The sequence below is a fragment of the Lissotriton helveticus genome, chromosome 4_1 (genome assembly GCF_964261635.1).
Source record: "Lissotriton helveticus chromosome 4_1, aLisHel1.1, whole genome shotgun sequence".
In the NCBI taxonomy this organism is placed as follows: domain Eukaryota; kingdom Metazoa; phylum Chordata; class Amphibia; order Caudata; family Salamandridae; genus Lissotriton; species Lissotriton helveticus.
Genome location: NC_136063.1, coordinates 262,135,357 through 262,159,158, shown reverse-complemented (window position 1 = coordinate 262,159,158; position 23,802 = coordinate 262,135,357).

The window sequence follows — 23,802 nt, the reverse complement described above, 5'->3', positions numbered from 1 at the left end:
TGGAAGTGCGCGCTAAGCCCACTGGGAGCTGTAGTCTCCAGCCGCGCTGATGGAGTGATGGCGGCGAGACTTACAGCGTTCCCCACCCAGGGACTGGCGCTGTGTGCAGGCGTATGCTGGCGAGCAGGTAGGGGTCTCCTGGCTCCTGGCTTGACACCTGAATAGTGTAAACATTGGAATGTTGTAGATCTATACAAGTTGTTACTAGTCATCAGCATTCAATTGTCCTAAAAGGAGCTCCCCGTATTCCAGTACATGGAATTTTATTGCATTAAGTGCAAGCTGGGTCAGGATTGGAAGAAAAACATTGAACCACATATACAGAAGATTTTAAATGCCACCGTGTAAAAAAAAGGGCTCTATGGAAATTTGAGGCAGCAGAACCGCTGGGCTTATGGGAATTCGATATAGGTTTTAGTAGATTTACCTTATGCCCTCTTTCAACTTTCAGCTTCAAAGTACCTGAGCCACACACAAAGCAACACACACAGACAACATTCACACAGCCATCTGTACACACCGCTGTGTGTGCGGGAGAGAAACCTACCCATATTTGTACACGTGTTCCTCCTCTTTGCATCCCCGCCCCAGCGCACCTCTGGGCCCTTTCCCTCATGGAGACTGAGTCAATCATTTTGGCTTCTGCAGCATATAACACAGGTATAGCTTTGACAACAAGAGCGCAAGCTTCCCTAATGCAAAGAACAGTTACACAACAAGACTCAGAGAACGTAGTGACAGCAGTGCAAGATTCCCAAAATTCAATTACAACCAGCTGCCCCCACTGCCATATGCTGCCATCACCTTATGTGCATTACTTGCGCTTGCAAACTTTTAAAAGTTATAAATCAATGATGAACATTTCGTATAAGTTTTTACATAAATACCGCTGCTTGCTGCACAGCACTAAACAACACTGCAGTCTTCTCTTGATAGACTACAAACGCACACATGCATGGCAGAAGCCACCAGGGTATGTATTTCATCAACTCAGTGGAGGGCATTTGCTTTCGAAGAGAGGATGAGGACCACAACGTTGTATACGTACTTAGGGTGGTTTGTCACCTATGAATTCTCCAAGGAAAAGTGGGCAATTAATCTGGTTCTCACCTCTCAAGGCCCTCCCAGGTATTATTTATCCCTCTATCTTGCTTCCATTTTTCTCTCTAAATATCTAACCCCCTGTCTGCCTTTAACTCCAATTGTATTTCTCTACCTATCCCTGCCTCAACACCCTGCCTTTCTATTTATCTTCTTTTCTCTCCTTGCCCATCTCTTGCTACATCATCTCTTTCTTGGTATCTGACCTCACCTCTCTTTACCTCTGTCTCTCTCTGCTTCCTACCTTTCCTCCTTACCCTCTTCTAACTTAAGTTATCCTACCCCTCACCTCCGACCTCCCTCTTGCTACCATGCTTCTGTGTCTGGTACTCTTTCTTCACTTTATCTCATTTCTACCTGGCTGGTAGTAATAATAAAGTCAAGCAAGTAGCGGAATAAATAAACTAAATAAAGCCCCAGGTTTTTCTGCAGTAGCCAATTCAGCTATGCCATCCGACGCCAAAAATAAAGAAACAAAGAAAGCTAGTGGCAGGAAGGGTCCACTATCCACATGGCCTCCTGTTTAATCAAATGCTGTTATGCTCAGGTGGCGCACAGTATTCATTAGCCCCCCTAGCATGCCCCCCCACCACTAGGGCTAAGGCTGGAAGCCACTACGTCGCACAATATAAAAAATTAAGTTATTGCAGGACATTGCAGGTTGACTGACGGACCTAGTCCGGTCAGTTGTTATTGCACATTATCTTCTTTAATACATATGAAGGCACAAATACAATACTTTACAAGCACAAATGGCATGTATTATGTGTGCCAGCCGGGGGTGGGCGCTACTACTTACTGGTAGAAAAGAAGGCAATCAACCAGTTTATTTAACATCTTTTCATGGCACATTTGATTTTCTTGGCACTTTAAGTTAAGAGGAAATGTTAGGGAAGGAATGGAGCTGGAGGAGGATACTTCGAGCCTAGGGCACGGCCCTTAACTTCCTAACTCCACACAATCCCGGCTGCAACACTACCAGTCATGGTTAATTGCCCATTGTGAATAATTTTGCATGTCAGTGCGCAGCTGCTATTTTACGGTATAAACTTGCATCTTTTAGGTGCTAAATATTTTTGCAAGCAAAAGTTGGTCGGCACCGCAGCAAGTGTATCTGCAGTTCCGCACTGACGCAAAATAGAGGTGTAAATCTGACCCTAAAGAGTATTATAGAGCTTTTATAATTATAGTGTGTGGATCAAGCAGGGTATTGAAACGGAGATCACACCCAGTGGCAGAGAGCAAGAGGACACAGGCAGGATAGTTAAATCACATAGCATGCATAGAGGCACTAAAACAGAGGTACAAACAGTGGAAGTAAAACAAACGATAAGCAGGACTACTAACACTAGCAGAAGGAGCAAATCAGAGAGCACATGCATGGAAAGTGAAACAGAATAAAAGTATTGGCAGTTAAACTGAATTTCACAAGTTGGAGAACAGAAATAGAGTACAGATGCTAGAAAACGAATAATATGAACAATAATGCCTTATACACACTACAATACAGATCAAGTATATCTGAAGAACAAAAACTCTATGAAAGAGGTCATGGGTGTAAAGGATAAGAGGGAGAGAACACCACTGCTGCAAATAGTTATTTGTGGTACTTCATCAGGTGACAGCCACTGTAAAATCGTTTGTTCTTACAAAACAAAGTACAGATTTCTTTAGTCCTTCAATAAGAATGACAAACATGAGCTCCCATTAAACATTACTTTTACATCAAGTGGCAGGCTGTAAATATCGTGGACCGTAACAAGATATTATCTCCAAGTCAGGAGGCCAGGAAGCAGTAGGGTAAATGCCACATAGAACATCAGTGGGATGAAAAATCATCTACTGTATTGAAATATAAAAGGTGTGCCAAAAAAAATAAAGTAACAGAGACACCCAGGTACCTTCACTAAGGAAACATGCTGATTGGCACTAAGTAATTCAAGCTGCTTTTACTCAAATTTTCCTGGAAGTGCCTGTCCCATCCTGTGACCTCCAAAAGGAATTGTTGTTGTTCCTTAGGCTCTGCAGTATCATTTCCTTAATCTCAACCACCATAGGCATATTCTCAAAATTCTTCAACCTTGTCCTATTCTTTTATCTTTGTACATTTCTTTATATAAGTAACTGATTCATGCTAAAGTGGCAGTGAAAAACTACAAGGCACTGACTTCTCCACAAGTAGAGGTCCCCTTGGTGGCCAATTACCCAAGGAACCAATAGTTTTGAATGATGGGCATCCTGCACTATTAACTGCAGGGCGATTATCAATCAATTTATATACCTATGTCTGATTTATGATGCACAGTGGGTATGTGTAAGAAAAATGAATAATGGCCAGGATGACCAGTGATCAAATTCTGTGGTATTGTGGCCAATATGTTGATTTGTATAAAGAAATAAACAACTGCTATGGCATATATTTTTGGATAATTTTTGTGTGGTCTATTGAATCTTTAAATATTGGTTCTCCTTGTGAAAAATTAGTGCTATGAATGGTTTCATAATTATCTTGTGAGATAACCCCTTCAGGCAGTGAAAATCTCTCATTATGGTGGACATTTTGCTAGATCTCTGGTAAGCTGGTGGATCATTTTGCTAAATGATCTTCTGAAGATTAATCAGTATGGCAATTGAAAGTCTATAAGGACTCTTTTAAAATATAGGAGTTTTCATATGTTTGAACTTTAGTATGTTTTTGTTTCACATTGTTTTGTTGTTATGTTTATCCTGTTAAATTTGTATTGGAAGGGAGGTCTTGAATGAAAAGGTGCTACTGAGATTTACTGCATACTATTGGGCCTCCGGTTCTTGACATAACATTTTAATATTTCATTCTTTATTAATATTTTGACATTTATTTATTGTCCTTTACTACAGTTTTCCAGTTTGCATATTTTTTTCATTATGTTAATTATCACGGTGGAGAGGTAAATATTAATTATCTCTTTTATTATTATTTCAATTATAAAGAAAAACAGAATGGACATGAAGTTCGAATTTTCAAGCAAACAGGATTTTCTCCTCGAATGCGGAAAAAATGATTTTTGTCCTTATTGCCCCATGAAAATAAAATGCACAGAACATCATCTTCTTACAAAGCACTGGAAATGGGCAATTAATCTTACTACTGGAATTGAAGGTATTTTTAAAATTTTATGCATATCTACAGACCATTACCAATGCCATGCTTGCAAGGAGAATGACTTAGACGAAACACAAATGAGAATGCAGCATGGAGGACAACATTAGGTGGGAAGATCTGCGTAATTACTGTGCATAAATTATAAAATACACAGCACATTTATTATCAGAAATATCTTCATATTTTTTGTGTGAATAATTTTTGAATTATTTGAAAACTACATGAGAGATTATGTGACATCTGAACAAATTACAAAATTTTGTAGTAAATGCAATACTACAGATTTACATAGATCCACTTTACTCTTTAAGTTACAATTTTTAATACAGTGTGTTCATGAAATGTAAACAAAACTAAACAACATAAATAATGATTGACTATTGTTAGCTGCTGTTGCAATAAAGCATGCTTCCAAAACTACTCTTGCTAGGTATGTAGGTATTTTAAAAATGCATGAAACATGACATGTTCAAAAAGGATTTATATTGAAACATGAGGTTCTGGTAATAGTTAGAAATTAACTTATCTATCTGGCTTTTTGTACAAGATGTCAGCAGAACCCCAATCTATATCATATGTTATACAAATTGCTACATGTGGTAAGGTACCATGACTCATGACACATGAAGCCCAACTTGTTGATTGAACATCCTCACCATCCTATCCCAAAAATGAGTAAAATATAACACTTTGTTTTTCTGCATACATAGTTTATGGCATTAATTATCATTTTGTGTTCATATGTTAAATGAAAATGTATTGAGTGAATATGTTTGTACAGCAAGATACAATCAAATTGCTGATGCCTTCTGGTTCTTAGGAGGGTTGTTCCCCAGAGTTAAGTTGCTGTGAATGCAATGAGTGAGTTACAACATTTTTTTAAATTGAATCACTGTAACTGTGATAATAAAATGAAGCTCTAATAGACACGCCATAGTACATTTGATTTTACACTTGCACTAAATAATGTTTTTTAGAGGCACATGTTTTTGCAGGCCAGCCAAGTCCCTCAAACCTTATTCAACATACAATATTAATACAACAACATATTGGTAGCTTTATGGTGGTGCGAACGTTCAGTTTGTAACGGGCTCGAGAGTCAATGAAGCAGGTTGTCCATAACATGCTGAACCAAGATAAAAACAGGCTGGAGAGACGTTTGTGTGCATGGCATTTTTCAAGGGTTTACTTCAAAAGCATGATAAGTCTGGTGGTCACTACACTTGATGGTGATATTTTGGGATAAAGAGTTAAATGTCCATGCTATAAAGCACAGCATGCAACATGCAGATAAAATACTTTTATTTTATGTAGATAAGCAACATCACCGAAACGTAAGAGATATGGTGCAGCTGTGCTCTTTTTCAACCAATGTAGCACACAAAATTAGTTTGTTATGCGTCTTTTGTAATTTATTAATCTGTACGTTTTTTGCTCTACACAGTATGTTCCATGTAACTCCTAACCCTTATATTCTCATTGGCTTATGTACATTTTCCTATAAATTGATTTACACACTTGTATGGTTCATCATAGTTTTAAAATATGTTTTGAATGAAAAGCAGTTTGCAAATATAAATTTGGATATAAGTAGTGCTATAAAATATAACCGACAGAGAGGGCAAAAAAGATAAAAGAGGGTCATCATTAGTGGATGGTAGTCAAGGGGAATCCATGCAGAAGGATGTAATGGGGTTGCGCTAACAAAGATTGTTGCACCTGGTGCTCCAAATGGAAAAGCTGTCCTTACATGTTCACTTTCATGCACATGGTTCCTGTGTTTAGGAACTAGCTTTAGAATACCAAAATGTTTATCCCCAATAGAGGCACAGAGCTACATTTTAATATTTAGTTGTTTTATTGACTAAATGTTTCTCATTTTTCTCTACAGATAAATATATAATTCCATGTCATTGTCTAAAATTACAATCCAGCACATGTAGAAATCATTGGCACTGTCCTGTTTGTCCGAATATTATAACCCGTTCAGCAAACTTCAAAGGCCATATGGATAAACAACATGGTATGTATTTTTGAATGATATGTATTTTAAATGTAAAAAAGAGGAACTGAATTATTAACTTTTTTTTCTGATTTTAGAAATACCCAATATGTTATAAATCACATTTTTCGAAGATCAAAGGCATGGTGTTAGTATGTGGCTCCAAAATATCTAGACTTTATTACCAAAATAAATCGACCAGTAATTCTCTGTACATGTTTATAAAAATTCTCACTGCTGTGCTGAAAAGTGAAAATAAATATGATTAACAAAATATTTATCCTGTATAATGTTAATGAATTTCGGAACTTCTTATTTTTTAGGTTATATAGTCAAAGAATATCAGAATACCGAAGGCAAGATTTTTTTCAATTAATTTTGTTTTACAAATATTCAGAAAGGGTTACTTGTTTTAAAATGGTATGACAAGACAATATATTCATTTAGTTCAATTTCTTTCCAGCATTGTTTTATTATTATTCTAACAAGGTTAAGCCACTAAATGGTCTAGTGTTATTTAAATGTATGTATATTTTCAGCAGCATATTAAAGTTGATAGCCATGCCAATAAATGTTTAGCTTTCAAATTACATTATTATTCTATTTATTTTAGTGAAGGATATAAAGAAATTAGAAGAACCACTTCAATTATTACCCACTGCTGGTGTGAGAAATGAGGATATTACAAAATCAATAAAGTGTAGTATTTGCACTTCCACGTTTGTTAATAATTCAACACTAAGGCGACATCTACAAAATATTCACAGCATTTTTTCAATTCCAGTATATTGTGTAGATTGCAAAAATGGAATCTATTTTATGCCCCGTTGTAAAAATGGACAAAGAGCACCGATTCATGTTCAAAAAACTATTTTTAAACAACAATACAATTGTGAAATTGCTCGCTGTAGGGAATTTATGGCAATGGCTAGCCGCAGTGGGCATCCAGCACTAGAATGCAAACATCTAGAAATGGCCAAAAATGCTAAACCATTCAAATTTCCAAATGCACTTCAAGAGTCATCACTACATCAAATGCTACAAAAAAATTTGATTTCTTTAACACGAGGAATTGAATGTAAAGAAATAATTGAATCTGCTGCACAAGCAGGTGTTTGTGCAGTATATCCAGTGTTTCTTTCAGAACATGGTTTTTCAGGAAGATTTGTATATTTTTCTGTATACACTGGCAAACAGGACTACTGGTGTCTTCTCTTTAGGACACGTGTTACTTTTGATACAACATCAGGACAATGGCACTGCCAATGTAAGGGCAGCCACAAATCATGGATATGTACTCACAGATATCTTTCAATGTGGTGGCTATTTCAAGAACGTCCCGAATTGTTAGAAAATGAAGTTTTAAAACAGGAAGAAGAGAACATATTTAAAGAAGTCAGTTCTGATATCTCCAGTGACTCCGATTTAGAAATGGGTCCAACATCACTCGTGGAAGTGAGTGAGTACCCACCAGACAAAAAGCATGTCAGGAAAATGGTGGAATACATACATGCTAATAAGCGTATTCCAGAATACATTCCTGAAAAATTGACTATGGAAGACCCTAAAATACCACAAAATTTCATTCCAAACGAAAAACATTGTCCTTACTGCCCTGGCCCCACACCGCCATTACTGGGTGAACCTAAATTAATCACAAAAAATGCAACAGTGTACGGCATGTATAAGATTCATCAAGGTAAGTTTTGAAATAACTGTGTTGCATTTACTTTCAACTTCACTACCACTTCATGTTTTTTCACCACTTTATTATATTTATTGGATAGATAGTCATTATTAGACTACTATTTTCAGTCTGTGAATATGGCAGCTTTCATGAGGCTTTCTAACTATCACATACAAGAAAGCGTATTGTGCATTCTTCAATATTATACACCTTTGATAAATTTTGGACTACGTTAATTTTTTCATCAAAACCTATATATATGATTTCAAACAGTAATAAGTCTTCCAATAAATGTTCATTGTGCAATGTTAATGTAGTCTAACCAATTTCTCTATTTCAGTTGTTATATTGATTACCCTTGTTACTTTTAATTCTTTAATTGTATGCAGTGTGTGAATTGCTTCATAATTTTTAGTGAATATCACAAGTTGCCTTTTATTCCACAAATACCTACCTTAAACATTATATACCCCAGATGTGATTTTACTTGTGGTTAAGGTCATTTGCAAGAGTCAATTTCTATTTAAAAAAACAAACAGACATACAATTATAATCCTAAAAGCATAATTTAGCATGCCAGAGGTCAACGTGGTTTACCATCTCCTTTGTTAATTGTGCCTTGTAAAATCTAGGGAAGTTTTAGATTTCTAAATTATTTATTTTTTTGGCCTTTTTGCATTTTTAATTTAACAAATTTACATTGTTTTATCAAACCTTTGGATGTTTGTATTTTTAAACAATAGGTATGATATATATACATATATGTAAGGCTTTCTTTTCTTTCAAGGTCCTAATAAGATGCACTGTACTGAGGTAAATTTACCACCGAGTACATTTGCCTCCCAATTTACTGATAATATGCAGTAAATCCAGTGGTGGTGAACAGTTCTCAAAAAGGCGGTGATGGTCAGTGGCATGATTTCACTAAACTCATAGGCCATTTATTAAAACCATTCTGGTGAACACAATGATCTAACAAATGATAAAATCCATGCAGTAGGAAAGTGTGGTAATGCCTTTACATCCATCTTTGGAAATTCTTGACCCTATTGTGTATCTTGACGAACATTGTTCAGAATATAATGGTAAGTCATTAACATGTTTTATGTTATCTTTTGTTTCTTTATAGTGAGTACTTTAAACATCAAATTGTTGTAGCAGTGAAATTTAGGCTACATGGAAAGTCAATTCAGTGTCTTTTTTGGGATAACTGAAGCTACACATGGGAAGTTTGACTGCTCCCGTAAAAGAAATGACATAGATTCTAACAGAAATTGACGGTGTTTTATATAAGATATTGATAATAAATTGACTAAATTTGTTTCCCAAATGTTATTTCCATTTTTTTTGATCAAATGTGTTTTTATTGGCATCTCAGTAAAACAATGCATACAGTGGACAACCGAATTCCCAGCAGTCCCCGCATCCCCATTGGCGGTCATTACCCCTAAGTTCCAGCTCCTGGGGTCTGGTGTTATGAGTCCATGGATGCAGATGAGGGTGATCCTCAACATTATGATGCACATTAATCTCTTCCCCCTAACCCCACTCATGTCCCCTCCACGCCCTCCCCCGCCCCCCCCCTGTTCCATTTTTTAAGTTGTATAAATGAACAAACATTGAATGAAAGCTGGTTATTTGAAGAAATAGCCTTGTACTAAATGTTATTTTTTAACAAATACCCTTATGACTATTTACTACTATGCTAGTACTGTCAACGATGGATGCAGGTGTGCCCTGTCTTTTTTGTGTGCAGCAGTGCAATATTTTTCAAGTAATATCCATAATATGGATCTTATGGACTTATCCAAAAGTCACAATGTTTGATAGACCAAGTAATGCGTTATTGTTGACACTATAAATACATAGTTTAATTAAATAAAAGATTGGTGGTCATTGGTATAGCAGGAGGGTGTTTTAACATACACAAACACACTCTTGGCGGGAACATTATGATCGCGGACGGACTTGCGTCCGTCCACGACCATAGAGGAGTAGGGAACCTCCGCATGGCATGCGGAGTTCCCTCGTGTTCTATTAGGATTTGATCGCCACCCTGGCGGTCACATCCTCTATTTTTAACATTGCCGCGGGTGCGGCTTCAAGCATTGCATTTATATGCAGAAAGCATGCGGTGCGGTGCCTGCCTATTTCTGCATACAAATGCAGGGGGGTAACATGGGTACCCCCCATGTGCCCCCTCCACCCCCCCTGCAACCATGGGGACTGCAACGGGCCCCCGCAGTGAAGATCCACATGCTTTTCCACGGCGGAAAACCCGCCGCGGAAATGCATGTTTTTAAACGCATCCTAATATGCCTGGCGATGTCTGAGAGACACCGCCACCATATTAGGGCTTTTCCGCCGTGGTTGTAAGGCAACCGCGGCAGAAAAGCTGCGGACAGAAACCAGGACCCACCAGCCATCCTAATATGGCGGTGGGTCTTTGGTGGGTCCGCAGCGGATTTTCCGCATCCTCCGGGCCGGCGTTGACTTCGCCGGCCCAGAGGATGTGGAAAATCCGCAATCCTAATCAACCGCTTTACTTGGTGTAAGAAATCTCAAAAAACATACAGTTCTGTAAACTAATATATATATGCATGGTGTTTTGCTTTAATTATCGATATCTAAACATAAGAGTATTGAATATAAAATGTTTTAGTTATATTCTTTTACCATTTAAAAAAAAACTGTGATACTAATAAATAATACAGCTATTATGGATGATGAATCTGTGTCAACTATACAGACACCATTTGTTGGTAGTGTGCTCAATACCAATCGTGTGGATCAGCATGCAGAGAAGGTTTACAATTCTAAAAATTAAGTTTGCATATATACCACATCTAAAAAAATAGTATACCCTTCACGGAAAATAAGATGAATAAAACAAACAGACAGTATTTTAAGCAATTAGCGATAGGACACAGGAAAACATGGCATAGCATAGTGCACCGTGATATACAATTAAAATAGCATAAACATTCACACATCAAAAAATTCCAAACTAACAATATGTTTTTGTTTCATTAATAATAGTTACAATTAAGAAAGGCATTTAACTTATGTCATAGTATTGAACCATTCCTGGCTGTTAAGTGTTGGCTATTGTCATGTTACAAAAGAACAATGAAACAAAACTTTTTTTTAGCATTGAGTGCTTGATAGAAGTTATAACTAATGCAAGGTTGGATAGTATTTCAGTAATGGCATTTGCTATCATTGTTTTTAAGATAGGGGTGTTTATAATAATTTATGTCTTATTTTTCCCCTTTGAATCAGGTATAAATGTTTATGTGAAGATTTGTCCCATTTGTGCTAGCCCGGTACGGTACCAAGAATATACATCAGGATTTCACAATTTTAATGACAAGATATTTTTGACGATTCCTCTGTGTGTTCTTATGACCTCTTCATTTCAGGTACTCTTTGTGTTTGTGAATATGTGTCCTTGTGTGTGCATGTGTACCACTATGTGTGTGTGTATTTGTATGTTTTTTTTACACTAGTCAACACTATTTCAAGTCTTCAACAAGTACATGCTCATTTAATTAAATTTCACATTGTGATGAGTAATACTATTTTAAAAAATTGATTTACGATTTAACGTTATAACAAATATAGTGATTGCAATATCTTTACATGTACAGTTAATTCACTGTGGGCAGGATTCCCATCCTCTAACTCAACATTGATACTCTCTTGCAATTCTAATTGGGCAGAGCAGTACATATGTTTTAATCATCTGGTTATAGGTTTTATGTTAATCATGAATATATTAATTTTGGATTTTGAAAAATGATTTATGAAACATGTATAAAACGAACAGCATCAATTTAACTACTTAAAATTAGCTTCAGTTTAATGTTTTTAAAATTAATTGCTTTCTTGGTACAGAATCCTTTGTTTTAAACATTCTCAGCGATAATATTACAAACCAATTACATTTATGGCACTGTTTTATGAAACAAATGATGGGAAATTGATTGTGGAAATCAACTTTTTTTTCAATTTATTAAAGCCAAAGGATTAAGTCAGAAAGGTGTTTGGCAAATTCTTCAAACATTGCTTATAAAGATGCTGATTGTTGTGTGTCATCAGCGGTTAAAGATCACAATAATTTTATTAGGAGGGAATACGTTTATCTTGAATTCTAAGTCAAAAACCTTTTCTTTAACCTTCAATATGTTGCTGAGGATGTGCGTGATAATTAACACATTTCATAACTTTTGTTGTATTTAATATTAGGGTTTGATAGTCTGTGGTTAATGTTTAAATAAAAAATGAAAAATAATAACAGATTATGTGAGTAATATTTAGCTTACTTTATACTCAATAGAACCACACAGCAATTGGACGTTTCTTAACTACAATGGAAGATTTCATGGGGATGAAATTTCATCAAGACACTCTTAGAAAGGCATTCTTCCATTTCGCAGCAATGAGAAAGTATTCTTACGACTTCTATTGCATTAGATGTGGACACCATCCAGCAATTTTAGTTGGTGATGCAAACTGGAAGCTGTCATTTGATATTCCTAGTACGTAATCATTTAATTTCCCATAAGCCATTGTTAATAGTATAAACTCTCAGTTTCTACTTCTTTCTGGTATTCTGCAATTTACGGTGAAAGTAGAAGCACTGTGAGTTATCTCTCTTTTGGTCACTACTCATATTGACTGACCGTATCAATTTGTCTATTTGTGTATCAATTTAAAATCGAAAACATTCAAATGTGGTATTTGATACAATCAAATGGAATTTGCATTACAGAACATTGTTAATTTAATGGCTTGGTCATTTAATTTCATGCTACCATTTTGTTTGCTCATTTCACATCGTTTTATCTATTATTTATTATAGGTCAGCATACAATTTATACTGCAGGCCATGCACGTTTCACCCTAGCAATAACATTTCATACATGGTCAGTTTATGGACAGTGGCTTGTGTACTTTGAAGTATGAAGTATGAAGTGTGATCACTCATTTGTTGTTAATATTTATACTATGTTTTTCAAGCTAGATAGCAAAATGATTTGGTGTTATAACACTTTTCAGTTATCCACATTTTTTTTGGGATGCTGAAATTACAATAATTAAGGAACACTTTGATCATCATGGCTACATGATCCATTCTTTGAGAATTGACCTCACATAAATATAATTAATTCTATACTAATCGGAGTATATCTAAAGTGCTAAATTTATATTTATTTCCCAGTTCATCTTTTCAAAAGACCCATACTGCATGATCAAAAAGAGGAGGAATTACAAGTCGACATTGAAAAATCTTGGGAAAAAATTGAGTACAGAATTATTGCTAGCGGTATTTGTGAAGGTAAGTATTTTGTTTTTTTATTCTGAAAATAGGCGTAATTCAAAAATGTACTTAGAATATAGTTTTATCAAGATAAAGGTAGGATTTCTGCTGTTATTTTCAAAAAGTGTTACTGTTCATGTCAAAGCACAAGAAAATCCATCCGATGCATTGAGAAACATTAACAAAGGGAAACCTCAATGTCACATTCTCAGTAATCATACAGTGGTGCCTATGCATGTTCCATATATGTAAATTTCAACATAAATGTATTTGTTTCTGAGATGTATTGATACTGCTATGAATGTATGCCTTCTAACATAAGGCTCAAGTGATAAATAACTTAAATACACCATTCATTTGCTAATATTAACTGTGCAGGTGTATTTTATGTATTGACATGCAAACAGTATTTTTAAAAACAATATGGAGAGCTATCAACTATTCTAAGTAGAATTAAGAATTTGAAAAACTAGGGAAACATGCTTTTTCTATTGAAAAAAAATGCACATCCCACCAATATTTTTAGAGAAAAAAAGAAGAGTGCACACCTTGGGCTACTGTGTCTTCCCTTTATAATGCATGATGAGATGGAACCAAATATCTTAAACAGTGTGTATCCATGTTCAAGTGTTTTGAAGTAGCACACCATGTATTTTGATTACTATTGGAATGGGTTATTAGGACTTTTACATTGGAGAGGTGTCTCCTTTATTAATCATTTTTTTTCAATTGTTTCATCTGTTATTTTAATATTTGTACAATGAGATTTATATGAGGTTCTTTAATGTCCAAAGCTATATATCCTTGAGAAAAATATATTTGTTTTGTAATATTTTTCATTTGTCTTTTAGACAATGTAACTTTCAATGGGTTTCATACTGCTGAAAGTTATGTAAACATGTATTTTCATTTTAGTAGGTTTCGTTAGCATTTCGACTATTTCATCAAACATGTAGTACTACATGTTGTCAAATTTATCATAGTCATTCCTACATTGCACATCATTTAAAGTTATGGTGTCGACAACATTTCCTACAAAGATGACACCCAGCTCGTCATCAAAGTCATAAAAAAACCAGCCTCCACCGGCACAAGCTACCACAAATGCTTGACAAGCATCAACGACTGTATAAAGAAAGACTGCCTACAGCTCATAATGGACAAGACAGAACTGGTCATATTGTCAAAAAACTATTCCCAGAAGAATGAAACCTACTAGCCTGTTGAACTTGTACCCACTCCTCCGCACAACATCACCAGACGTCGCCTTCCTCACGGAAACATGGATGAACACCTCCTCATCCCCCGACATCGCCATAGCCATCCCAGAAGGCTACAAGATCACCCGGAGTGACAGCATCAACTTAACCGGAGGAGGCATCGCCATCGTCCACAGAAACACCATCCGCATCACGACCAAGTTCGACGACACCCTGACTGCCGCCGAGCACCTTCAATTCCAGATACACATCGACCCCAAGACCACCCTCATAGGCACCCTCATCCACAGACCCCCGTGACAACGCACACAATTCAGCGAAGCCATCGCTGACTTCGTCAGTCCACACGCCCTCACCTCCACAGACTACATCCTCCTAGGGGACCTCAACTTTCACCTGGAGAACAACAAGGACTGCAATACCGCCGCCCTGCTGGACAACCTCGCCAACCTCGGAATCAAGCAACTGGTGAACACACCCACCCACTACGCCGGCCACACGCATCACCCCATCTTCTCCTCCAGCAAGCACATCTCCTTCAGCAACTCAACCGGACTACACTGGACAGACCACAGCTGCGTCCACTTCAGCTTCAGGAGAACCACGACCCACCAACACCTGCAACAGGTTCCCCGGAGAAGCTGGGGCAAGATCACCGTCGACCAGCTGACCACCGCCCTCAGCCAGAACCCGCCCACCAACACGACGGACCCCAACGAGGCAGCCCGCAACCTCACTCAGTGGCTCACCAACTGCGCCGACGAACTCGCACCACTGAAGACACCACCCAGCAGACCCTGCAGCAAGAAAGCCTCGTGGTTCACCAGCGAACTCAAAGATTCCTAGAAAACCAGCCGCACCCTCGAGAAAGCCTGGCGCCGCGTCCAGACAGCTGAACACATGACCAGTTCCAGGAGGAGGACAACAGTGGAAACTTCCCAATTTACAGCACCTAATCCCAATAACTCCAAGAAAGTCGTTTCCCACCCCTGAATTGGTAAGGGCAGTATGTGTGCACACTGTCTGACACCCACTGTTACAATGTTAGTTCAATCAAGAACTTCATGTAAATTATTAAGGCAAAGGTGCACCACACATTATTTCCAAGTGTAACATAAATATTCACATAAATGGATCTTCTTAGTTGTCAAGTTCTTTTATTCAAAAGTGATGTATAAAACACGGGGTTTAACGCCGACGCGTTTCGTCCTCTAGGGGCTTCTTCAGGGTAAGAATGTAAGTGGTGCCGTCCTCGCTGAGATGTCTCCTGTTTGTTATGTTTCAGAGGTACGGCAAGTTCTATTCCTGACTTGCTGGAGATCTTGATGAGGCCAGTATGGAATATATATATCCCGCAGAAATTGCGTGGCCTTTTCGTCGCTGGGATGCCTTCTGTTTGGTTAATTTCAGAGGGTTCAATCAGTGCTCTTTTGTTTTTTCTTTCTTATATGCACGTTAGAGATCATGGGGTGGCCAGTTTGGAAAGTATGTATCCCGGTCCGAATCAGGACACGAAAGATGATCAGGGTACCAAGGGCAATATCAAGGGGCTTGTCCAGTCTTCAGGGAACACCCTCTATGCTGGAACTGCAGCCAAACTCCAGAAAAGACTCCAACGCATTCAGAACGCCTCAGCCCAACTCATCCTGGACATCCCCGCCACATCTCTGCCCACCTGAAAGACCTGCACTGGCTCCCCGTTAACAAGAGGATCACGTTCAGGCTCCTCACCCACGCACACAAGGCTCTCCAGAACACGGGCCCGAAGTACCTCAACGACGGACTCACCTTCTACACACCCACCCGCCAGCTTCGCTCCGCCAGCCTCGCCCTCACCTCTGTCCCACGATTCCGCAGAACCACCATCGGGGGAAGATCCTTCTCCTACCTGGCAGCCAAGACATGGAACACCCTCCCCACCCACCTACGGATGACCCTGGACCATCTCTCATCAGGAAACAACTCAAGACCTGGCTGTTCGAGCAGTAGCGACCCCCCCCCCCTCAGCGCCTTGAGACCTTTACGGGTGATTAGGGCGCTTTACAAATGCTGATTGATTGATTGATTTATTGATACACCAAAAAAACAACTCCATATGCTTAGCATCATTGGTGGTAGACAACTCACAAGGAAATGCCAGATCAACACAGCCTCATGCTCCCTGAGCTTCAACACCATACATACATACACTGAAAGATCTTACATTGGCTCGACGTAAATACCAAGAAAAATATCACCCAAGCACGAGTCACCAGCTGGCTTTACTACGGCAACAAGCTGTATGCAGGATTCACCCCCAGCACCTAAATTGACTCTAGATGATCCAGAACTCAGTGTCCAGACTCATCCAAAGACTTCCCAAATGGACCCACATCATCCACCACCTCGGGTACTTCCATTCACTACCATTCAAATGAAATATCGATTTGAGAAGCTGATATATGCATATTAGACCTCCACGACCAGGGGCCAGCTGCATTATCCACCACACTGAACTACCAGCAGCCATCCATAAAACTGTGCTTTGCCTCCATCAATTTTGCTCGCACTCCCGGTATCTGCTGAAGCTGCATCAGAGTATGCTCCTTCTATTATTTTGGTGCCACGCCCTGGAATGGACCTTACTTCCATATTGTACAGCACTCTTTCTCGTTGAAATCAGAAATGAAGTAAAAATACCTCTTCAACTGATTGCAACATGATCCTAGTTCCTGGATACCCTCATGGTGAATAGCCTTGCTCTAACACTCATGATTGATTGATTTGTGCACATTTTTTTACTTGTTTTTAATACGCACCTGCCCAACAATTATTATTTTTCGCTGTTCTGCTGTCTTCTAAAGGATGCATTTCAATTCAGTTACTATAACCCTAAAATGTCAAAATCAAATATTTTATATTGTACCAAGATGATAACTTAATGAATTTCTAATAAACTAGAAACAATATTTTTGATGTTAATTATTTCTCAGAAACAAAAAATAAATTGTTTTATATTAATTAATTGTTATTTCCTACTAATGTTTTAGGGAATGATCGGAAAAACCCTTATTGTACACAACTGGACTACTCAAACTTTGTGCCTTGGGTTGGTAGTGCAACCAGGGTGGGCCCTAAGGTGCCAAAAAGGGAAGTAAAGAAAGGGTTGCCATTGAGGTGTAGAGATGAAAATCTTATTAAAGAAGAAGACAAAACAATGAATGAAGATAAAATCCTGCTACTTCTGGAATCAACGCAGGTATTAATTTTAATTGTGTTATAGAATTTTCAAAATCAGAGACTTGACATGTTGGTATAAATTGTTTATCAAATTAATTGATCACGCTGTATGGTATCATAATTTCCACGTTATATATTTTCATTTATTTTTCAGATGTAATTACAAAGTATGTTATACATATTACTTTGTGTGAAGGGGTTTTTAGAAATGCATTGTTTCAATGTTCATCTAAGTGCACTACTGAGCACTATAAAAATTAAGCATCTGGGACAACCAAGACTGGATTGCTTTTTTGTTTTAATAAGGAATGCATGATAATTATAACTCCTACATGATTTCCATAGCTATTTAAATTATTTTATTAAACAGTTTTTAATCACAGGTTCAACAACAAGGTAATTAGTACAATTGAGTGTCTAGCAAGTACTGCTCGGAAATGCTACATGTAAAACTAGCCCCTTCTAAAAAAAAAAATAAACCTGTAATTAGAAGTTGCAGTAGTGGGAATGAGGTTAAAGTGTTACTTAGTAAAAATATTTCTACAATGCAAAAGTTATTTGTCTTTTTACCCGTTATTTGATGACCAATGTAAGTAATAGTGACCTGGTTTCATCTACAATTTTCAATCTAAATTAACATCTACATCCATTTAAGACTTAGGGCCTGCTGTATACATTGGTGCCCAGTGTGTTTCGTTGCAATGCAGACACAGTTCCATCACTGCTAATACAGTGGTCCGCCCACCAAATGTAATTGCTGTCAGACCATATGTTTGGCACCGGCAATGACTACTCTGTTTCTGCTATTGACAAAACTTCGCCAAATGACCTGTGCATTGAGGGCTGTTTGAGAACTGGAAACATGTCTGCCAACATAATGTAGGTGGGCAGACATGGATTGACTTTTTTACTGTTGTTTGTCCACAGGTGAAACCGTAGTGGTAAGGGAAAATAAAACCATTGTAATGTTTCCCTCTGCCATGATAGACGAATTCTCACATAATATAAAATGGGTGTATTTTTTAATAGGTTTACAAAGAAAATCTCATTAATATATTTTCATTTGGAAGATGAAATAATTAATACTGTTATTTACAGGGCTACATTATTGCCAGATAGCCCTGTAGCCAACATTAAAATTCATGAGCAATAACCACCATGAGTATGCATCCTGCTAATGCCCCTATACATGGCCGACTGCTTGGCAGTCATGTAGCAATTAAGTTGTGGCCTCTACACCATTGGGACAGACTAAATTATGTCTCTATTATGGATCCATGTGCTATCCTCAGAAATAGCACATACTTTCAGGTTATACAATTTTTTCATAAGATGTTTGTTGCTAATAGGTTTTCAGGTTCATACAAGGCGGCATAATGGACCAATGAAGAAATATTAGGTGTTTTATGTGAAATGTGCATGTAGTGTACCCTACTGTCAATTTTATTTCTGAATATCAATTTGGGGGAATTGTATTGATCCTCTGCATTGTACCTTTGTTTGTGTTCTACATTAAACAAATGACAATTTTTGGAATTTAAAAATTACAATCTAAAGAGGATAAATGTTCAAACTGTTATAGGTAATATGTGTTTGTGACAAAAAAAGAGAAACAGCATGTCTATGACCTCCTTAAAACATTTTAACTACAATTAGCTGAGTAAGTTTATGGTAGTTGCAGATGACTTTAATTATTATAATCAGTCTTAACACACAGTATTTTCATAGGCTACAAATGAAGAACTGATTAATGCGTGCCAAAGTTTGGGTGTTTCTGGAATCGGATCACAATCAGATCTCATAAACAGGCTTCAAGAGCTTGTCCTCTATAAAGAAATTTACCCTAAGATGTTTACAAAACTACAGAAAACAGGAGGTATGTTATATGAATGTAATATCTAAGTTGCAATATTGTCATACAACCCCAGTATTATAAAACAATTTTGTTTGCATAGAATGATGGGAGAGTTGTGTATTTCTTATTTCCATGTCATAAAGTTAACAGTCTGTATTGGTGTGCTTCTGGCAATATTAATAACCTATGACAGTGTCATTATTTCAACATTGAAAATTTTACACAAATTAAATTGATTTTGTATGTTAATAAGCACTTTTTGGAAACAATGTAATTAAAATTGATAACTTTACATGTTTTTGTATACCTTTATTCAATTTCAATATTGTCTAATATTCCCAATTTAAAAAACATCTTCGGTAATTCTGACACAATAAAAATAGTTTACATTGATAAATTATAGTCACTAAATCTTTAAAACAAATGAAAACATCATCAATTATAAGTATAATACATATGAGTTTCACAAGTATATTTGCACTAATGCAATGTAAAATACGCAACTGCATAAAAGTGTGCAAAATGATGTAAACAAGTGCAAGGTGCCAGATGATAAAGCTGGGCTAGCTTACTGGACTTATTGCCATTTGCAATGATCTGCCAGAATAATGAATAGTCTCTTACCATTGCTGCGGCTAACAGATCTTCCCAGCCCAGCATTTAAGTTGATTGTTATTATTACCTTGAAGAAATCTGCACACAGTCTACAGACTAAGGTCGCGGTGTCAGTATAGGGATGTAAAAAAAAAGACTGTTCTCATGCGAAGAAAAAAAGCAGTTTAACTTACAACAACAGTTACATGTAGTGTTGTGTGCAAAAGCTGCAAATTTGTAAAATATCGTTTAAACTTTTCATACCCTAATGCTAACATAGCAAGGTGTGTAAGCAGAACCCTGTCTTCACTCTCTCTCTCTCTCTCTATATATATATATATATATATATATATATATATATATATATATATATATATATATATATATATATATATATATATATATATATATATATTTTGTCCTCGCTTGTAAAGCTGAACAAAAACCCAAAACGGTGGGCTCGTCCGGACTTCTTTGAATAGGATTTCAGTCTTCATTTTAAATTATATCTCTGGGAATATGTAAAGTTCAAATATATCTTGGCATACTTTGCTGTCAAAGCGTATGATGAATACATTTGGTTGATCAACATCTATGGATGCATTATTGCTTCCAAAAAGCAAATGACAATTTAAAAAAAAAATCAAAATTTGGAGATGGATCATGAGCCACATTTACATGGTCCTTAGGATGCTGGCACAGTGTGTTGGCCTATGTTACTTTGCCAAGCAAATCATGATGCATAGCTTTTCATTGTCTTGTAAATATGTTCTTCTTTGATGCAAAAGTGGTGCAATAGCCCGTACCATGCGGGTTGCAGTGGATTTTCCATGTTATATCCATGAATTCTCCTGCATTCAAATATTTACAAGTTTTAATAAAACTCGAATGCGTCTAACATTTTGTTAGTTTTAACATTCTCCATCATAAAAGTATAGTAATACTGATTTCAAAAACTATTAATTGATGTATATGTGGTTAACATCTTATCTGATATAATTTGCAGCATACCCAAATGTGTTGTGTTTGTGTGAATGCAGAAAAAGTAATGAATAAATATAAATTGTAATATGTGCTCCATTTTTTTCAGGAGGTGTACTACACATGGGCTGCACACATTCAGTCATTTATTACAGTTCGCCACTGTGGTGGCAAGAATCTGCACGTGATCATGCAGATGGGCTGCTAAGTTTTTTATACCCACCATCAATCTATATATCTGATATTGCTGGTCAGGTTGCTAGACACACCAACAACAGAACAGAGCAACAATTCTTTCAACCCTATGATGGGCGACTATGTGCAGCGACTGAGGAGAATATCCAGAAAGCCACCGATAAGACCCTGAAGATTGAAATTCCTTGGCTTAAAAATGTATTATCTAATGATCCAATGGAATCCATGCAAATGTCTGAGAAGGAATTTTATAAGAAACAGCATCCCATATCTGGCACACATGAACGATTGTCTTTGTATGATCGATTTCACGAAAAGAACCAGAAACGTGCAGAAGAAAAGTTAAGGAGTATAGCTTTAACTCCAGACTTGCTTGGATACATAAACACAGCTGAGGCTGAGCAAGTGAATCGTGCTCTTGCTTCGAACCGTTATTTTGTCTGCGATATGAAAGAGTTGCATTTCTTATTTTCAGTTCGTCTTCTATTTCATTTAAACAATGAAAAAATTAACAAAACTTTTGAAAAGCAAATGAAAAAAATTACATCAGCCAATTTCACTTTACTTTCTGATGGAAGGATTGCACTTGAAGGAGCAGGTAAGATTTATAAAAAAAATCTACTTTTACATGACTGTATATTAATAAAATCATGTATAAAAAATGAGTTTGGAATGGTAATGCAACAGTCCGACATTACAACACTCAATAATGTGATTAACAATTCATACACTTGCTTTTTATTTCCTTGAAAAGGTGTTGTACTGTATAAAATATATATATAAAAAGACATTTTATTTGGTAGATGAAAAAGAGAACAACAGAAGTAAATCCTTGAAGCAAGAGCTAACACACAAAGATACATTGAAAGAGAATATGACTCACAGGTTTTCTGATGGACACTTTCTGATTGATTCAAGTGATGAGGTGAATACAAAAAGGAAGGTAGTATTTAAAAATGTTTATGTTGGATACTCTGCTGCATGTATGATTGACTAATATTGATTAATTCTGTAATGATGCTTTTCCTTAAAAAATAACAAAAGCTTATGCTATCATTGAAAACCACCTTTTATAAATGTGTTTCTACAGGAAAAATGATTATTAGTTGAAATGGATGACTACCCGCCTTATGCATAGTCAGCATGTAACTACCACGGTTATTAAAGTTACTAAAACAAAATCCCTTAATAGTTTTGGCACAGAGCAGACAAGCTTAACTTGCAATTGTGAAGGATATATCTGCACCGAAAGAGTAATACCATAAAAAGAAAGCCCAATAAGAATTAAGATTCAGAAAGCACATTTGAATTAATACAATTACACTAAAATTATAGCAGTCCATTTTTGACAGCCTTTAGACAAGATTCTTTAAATTTATCTGAGAAATTGGCTACCAAAAACAATATGGTGGCCCATTACGATGTCTGGCGGATTGCCTCCGGCAGGCTGGCGGTGGCTAACGCCGGCCTGGCGGAGGCAATCCTCCAGACATCGCATGCCTAATTCACCCCCGCCATATTAGGAGGCGGGGGGGACCAAGGCGGATGAAAACACCGCACGGCACTTTTTGGCCCCGGTAGCCTTGCGTCCGGGGCGGAAAATGTGTAATATGGAGTCGGTGTCCATTGGACACCGCCAGCCACATTACAATGGCTTAAGATCAATGCCTTTCTGTGGCGGCAATGCCGCCACGGAAAGGCAGGCGGTCTTCACTCTGGGGTCCCCCTACGGGCCCCCAGAGTGAAGGTGAGTATGGCGGTGCACACGGGGGCTACCTGTGGTACCCCCCTTCATTTTCATTTACAAAGCGGCAGGCACCGCATGGTGCCTGCTGCTTTGTAAATGAAATTGCAGAAATGCATTTTCAGCATTGTTGCGGGCGGTGCTCTCTGCACCACCCGCCACAATGCTGAAAATACAGGATGTGCCCGCCACTGTGGCGGGCACATCCTAATCCTCCCTACGGGACCCCCGCCCTTATGGCGGGTGGTCCCATTCACCACGAGGATGGTGGACGGGCAAAGTCTGCCCACCATCCTAATAGGCCCCTATGTGTCAATGTGGAACACGGGGGCTACCTGTGGTACCCCCCTTCATTTTCATTTACAAAGCGGCAGGCACCGCATGGTGCCTGCTGCTTTGTAAATGAAATTGCAGAAATGCATTTTCAGCATTGTTGCGGGCGGTGCTCTCTGCACCACCCGCCACAATGCTGAAAATACAGGATGTGCCCGCCACTGTGGCGGGCACATCCTAATCCTCCCTACGGGACCCCCGCCCTTATGGCGGGTGGTCCCATTCACCACGAGGATGGTGGACGGGCAAAGTCTGCCCGCCGTCCTAATAGGCCCCTATGTGTCAATGTGGAACACCTGGTAGTGGAACACTTAGACGTAATCATGATATCAGGCTGGCCAAGATACTGGACAGTCAGATACGGAAATAGATTTAATCTTTAGTGCTAGTCTCCAATATGTTACTG